General features: G+C 43.4%; 1 long non-coding RNA gene across 1 annotated transcript; it reads left to right on the forward strand.

The window, feature by feature from the left end:
• Window positions 1-2919: 2919 nt before the first annotated feature.
• Window positions 2920-4651, forward strand: LOC138775885 (uncharacterized). Its single transcript, XR_011360671.1, has 3 exons — window positions 2920-2966; window positions 3097-3235; window positions 4357-4651. It is a non-coding gene; the product is annotated as an uncharacterized lncRNA (long non-coding RNA).
• The last annotated feature ends 230 nt before the right edge of the window (window positions 4652-4881 follow it).

Below are 4881 nucleotides of genomic sequence, written 5' to 3' on the forward strand. Positions count from 1 at the left end.
ATCGAAGCGTGGTGTTGGTGTAAAGGTTAATCCTTTCTCCAATAGTTGAAGTTCATTGGCATTCAAGGTGATCTTAGAGAGATTCAGTATTTGTGGTTTGTTTGCTGACTCTTTTGTTTGTATGCCCATTGGCTCCTGTCCCGTAATTGTGCCGGTCCTAAAAAAAGAGGTGGTTGTGGCATTTGTGGACAATTCTGTGGGGGTGGATGTTGTTGTTGTGGTAAATATTGGGCTTGGGAGGTGAGACCCATCGTGGTGGGTGCTGGTGTTTGGGTTACAGAGGTGGACGTGTTGTAAGGTAAGGATGGTAGTGATAATCCAAGGGATGGTGTGGTTAATTGTGTTGTAGGCCATTGTTGTTGTGGTTGTGCTTGGTAACTTTGTGAATTTTGTGTGCGTGGCCTTCTCTGAAAACGCCTATTCCTGGATTTGGATCTTTGGCGGGCTGGACGACCTTGTTGAAAATAATTTGTGGGTACTGGATTGTCGTCGATGCCTGAATATTCGGATTCCGATTGATCTGAGAATGAGGGTCTTCGAGAACGTGTCGGAGTAGTCCTGTAAATGTCGCCAGAGTCGAAGTCTTTCTTGTCTCGTATATATTTAGGCTCGATTCACACGTAGTAATAGTGCGTCCGTATGTACGGATGTAATAGTGAGGCCGTATATTTGATGTTTCGTGTGTATGCTGGGAAGTATAGGATATGCGGCTGCACAGTGCACACTCCGTATGAGTTTCTGGCCTGATTGTATCCGGGTCCGTAAAAAATGAGCAAGACCATTATTTCCGGGCCGAAATGGTCCAAGTCGACCGTAGGAAGTAACATTCGGGCCTGGCGGAACCTCTGATTACTGCCGGATCAATCTGGATTCTCATTAGAATAATTCATCAATGCGTAACGCCCCTTCAGTTTAAAAGGCCCAAGTGAATGGGCTTCAATAGGTGACCATCCTTTTAGGTGTCCCGATCTGGAGCGATGGCACGGCGAGCGGAGCATGGTGGTGCTGGTCGTGGGCGACGTGGTTCCTGGCAGCGGGACATTGATGTTCCACGCCTGATCGCAGAGGTAAGTTTGATCGAAGAATTACACTCATCTTTCTAGAATGGTTTTACTTGGAAAATAGGATGTGTAGTCTCTTTCTGTGTATCTATTTATCCCTCTCTCTATCTATATATCTATGTAAATATATGTCTAATAATATGTAATGTATGCGAACCCAAATACATATCTCTGTTAATATATTTATGTGATGTGTTAAAATGTTTTACTTGGACTTAGAAATGCACATGGTCGTCTCGGCCAACCAAAACGCACCTAAGCCACATGTAACACACATATGAATGTCAACACTGTTAGTGGTCTTAAATATAATCGTTTTAGTCATGCGACACGGGCGTGGGAATGTGGCCTGCAAAAAACCACAAAGTATCGTCATGTGTTTCCTTATCTGCTATAGTATTAATTTCTAGTGCAGTTCCCATATAAAACCACTACTTACATATGTCGAATTTAGTATCCCTATTGAGTGTAGGGTTGTTTGATTTCTTACATGTATCAATTGTATTTAATAACAGTGACATGTGTACAAATGTAGACAATTTTTCTGCACAAATCAGTATAGTGCGTTTTGGATGCGTTTTTTGTGTGATATAGTGCATGTGAATCTGAGTAAGCGTGCGCACTACACCGTACACAGTATAGTCAAGTAATGTTTGTGGAATCTTTTGCAAATCGAGTCGAGCAAGGTTGCGTTTTTGATGCGTTTTTTGTGTGATATAGTGCATGTGAATCTGAGTAAGCGTGCGCACTACACCGTACACAGTATAGTCAAGTAATGTTTGTGGAATCTTTTGCAAATCGAGTCTAGCAAGGTTGCGTTTTTGATGCGTTTTTTGTGTGATATAGTGCATGTGAATCTGAGTAAGCGTGCGCACTACACCGTACACAGTATAGTCAAGTAATGTTTGTGGAATCTTTTGCAAATCGAGTCTAGCAAGGTTGCGTTTTTGATGCGTTTTTTGTGTGATATAGTGCATGTGAATCTGAGTAAGCGTGCGCACTACACCGTACACAGTATAGTCAAGTAATGTTTGTGGAATCTTTTGCAAATCGAGTCGAGCAAGGTTGCGTTTTGGATGCGTTTTTCATGTAGCTCGTTTTTGCACGTAGTTTCATGTTATTGTGTGCTCCTCCTCGAATGTTCGACCTAATGCTATACCTAACCTTACATGTATTTAATTATTAAAATATATTTGTCACTCTATATCAGCGACTGTTTAATACATAAATGTTGACCATAGTTATTACAAAATGTCGAGATCTCTAACCATAGTCGTTGTGACATGTTTTATCCACACACTAAGATAACAAAACACCACACACACACCAGAACAAACACCGCAGCAGTGAAATAGTTAGCTTCACTCGTTTGCACATGTGTTCATGTATTTTCGAAACAATGTTGATTTTCTCTTTCATCAGGTGTGAATGCAAAGCTGGCATTGATCTGGTCTTGTGGCCTACTAATTAGTGCTAGTTAAGATACAAAGCCTTTCCTAAATTCAATCATTAGACACCAATCTTGGTATGTTTTCAGAAGTGTGTTCAAAGAGTTCTGGCATTCCTTGGTTTAGTGAGTCTTGGCTCAGTGGTTATTAGGCTGTGTTCCTTAGATTACACAGGTGGTCTGTTGGAATCCCAACACCACTCTATGTAATGTCATAATGGAAAACATGTTCTTATTCTAATCGATGTAGACACACAGAGAGGTGAAGTCAGATGGAGATGTCTAGTGATTTCTGTCTTTCTATATAATTTTTCAGGTGCGGTCCCGTCCCCATTTGTGGGACTTGACTGTGCGTGGCTACCACGACCGCGTCCTGCGTCGCGAGACGTGGGAGACGATAGCGGCTGTGGTAGTCCCACAGTGGGGCGATGTGACGGACAGCGAGCAGCTGCGGATGGGTATGTCGTGTTGTCAAATAATGTATGACATAAAATTGTGAGAACAATGTCCGATATTTCTACCAAGACCTCGAAATATCTATCAATTATTAAAATCTATCTATTTCTAATAAATCTTTGCTTTTGTCAGTCCGAGCAGTGGAGACACGCTGGTCTAGTGTCAGGGACCAGTACCAACGGGCGATACGCACGGAGGAGAGGGGTGGGGAGCCGATCTCCATGCGCTATGCGCCTTTGTTGGATTTTATCCCGAGCCGCAGTCAACGGCAGTAAGTATATTTTTCTTATTCCATAATGTATATAGTATCATATAGTGTACAATATGTAATACATGAGATAAAATGTTATATGGGAGTAATGAATTTTAATTCTGCCTTTGGTTGTTCAGCAGAACCTGGTCCATACTCACTAGCAGATAATCTCAGCCGATTTCACCAATCTGCCTCTTTATGTATATGTTTTATAGGAATGTGCAGACAATTATCTTTAATGTATCCCGATAATTTGACTACATACACTATTGCCATTCTTTATAAGGCCCTAGTTGTGTCATGTTTGTTAGCCTTCATGCTGGTGTATGTGACTGTCCAGAGAGGGTTAATGTATCCTGACCAATCACAATAGTCCCCTTTGCTCACACTCAAACAAATGCTTACACACCACTCTGACTCGTGCTTCAACATCCTGTCATTTCTCTAAAATATGTTAGTTTCTGTCATGGCGCTAGAACAACATCTCGTGATTTTTGCAGATCACGGTCACTCCCTCAGTTGTTTAGCGTGTGCTGTAGGTGGCAGAGCCAGTAAGCATGGTGAATGAAATGGCTGTTTCTATGCAGCGGATAATGTTTTATATTTAGTGTCCTACAGTACTAAGCAGTCCGAGAGCTGTTCTCCGGCCCACACTATTCACTTCCTTTATACTCAATGCTGGGCGGCCTGCTGCTCTGTCACTGTCTCAGTGTGGCCTGCGGGGATCTATGACAGGTACACAGGCCTCTTACTGGCCGCTTGTGTATCTGGTCACATGACTAACTCAGGCTCCTCTCCCTGCTGGGCCACATTAAAAAACACTTGTTGTTGTGTTGTCACCAGAATGGTTCCATGCCCACAACATGCCCTGAAGATGAGAGCATTGTTTCCACACTCAGAACGGGGAACATTTTTGGCTAATGTTTTTTTGTTTAAGTTTATTAGAAAACACTAATGTGAATGAGTTAATATAAATAGTTGTATGTCCTAACATAGGATGCGCATAGTACTACATAATGTCTTCGTGTTACCAAAACACACATTTCGACATACTGTATGTTATCAAAACTTAAACATTCGATATATGAAGTACCTTTATGAATGTGTCCATATTAGCTAACCTTTCTGTCTCTCCACAGAACCAGTGGCAATTTCTCAGACCCACCGGGAGGACAGGATGCTGCTGGTTCTGATGTTGCAGCATCCCAGCAGGAGGGGGATAGTGCCACGCCACCGCCATCACAGGAGCCTGGCAGTCCTACTCTTTCTGAGGGCACGGAGCCGATGCCAGGACCTTCTGGCTCGACTTCCATGCACGAAGAGGAGGAGGCTGCAGCACCATCAACATCTGGTGCAGGTCCTAGTGGTGTGCCCCTGGCAGCTCGGCCACGTCAGCCACTCACGAGGCCCACTACTACCACCACCAGGAGGCGTCGGGAGCAAGAAGAAGCTCATTCAGCACTGAGTGAGTTGGATCAATCTGTCGTCAACTTTGTCAGGCGGTTTGATGGAGGAGATGATCAGAATGATTTCTTCTGCTACTATCTGGGAGTCCGTTTACGGAATCTCCCTACTAATCTGGCACGTAGTGCGCGGATGGTTACAGAAGTGCTGCTGTCGTGTCACGAGCAGATTGACCCCGATACTTTCCCCGACCCTTGCTA

This window comes from Dendropsophus ebraccatus, unplaced genomic scaffold, assembly GCF_027789765.1.
Source record: "Dendropsophus ebraccatus isolate aDenEbr1 unplaced genomic scaffold, aDenEbr1.pat pat_scaffold_264_ctg1, whole genome shotgun sequence".
Classification (NCBI taxonomy): Eukaryota; Metazoa; Chordata; class Amphibia; order Anura; family Hylidae; genus Dendropsophus; species Dendropsophus ebraccatus.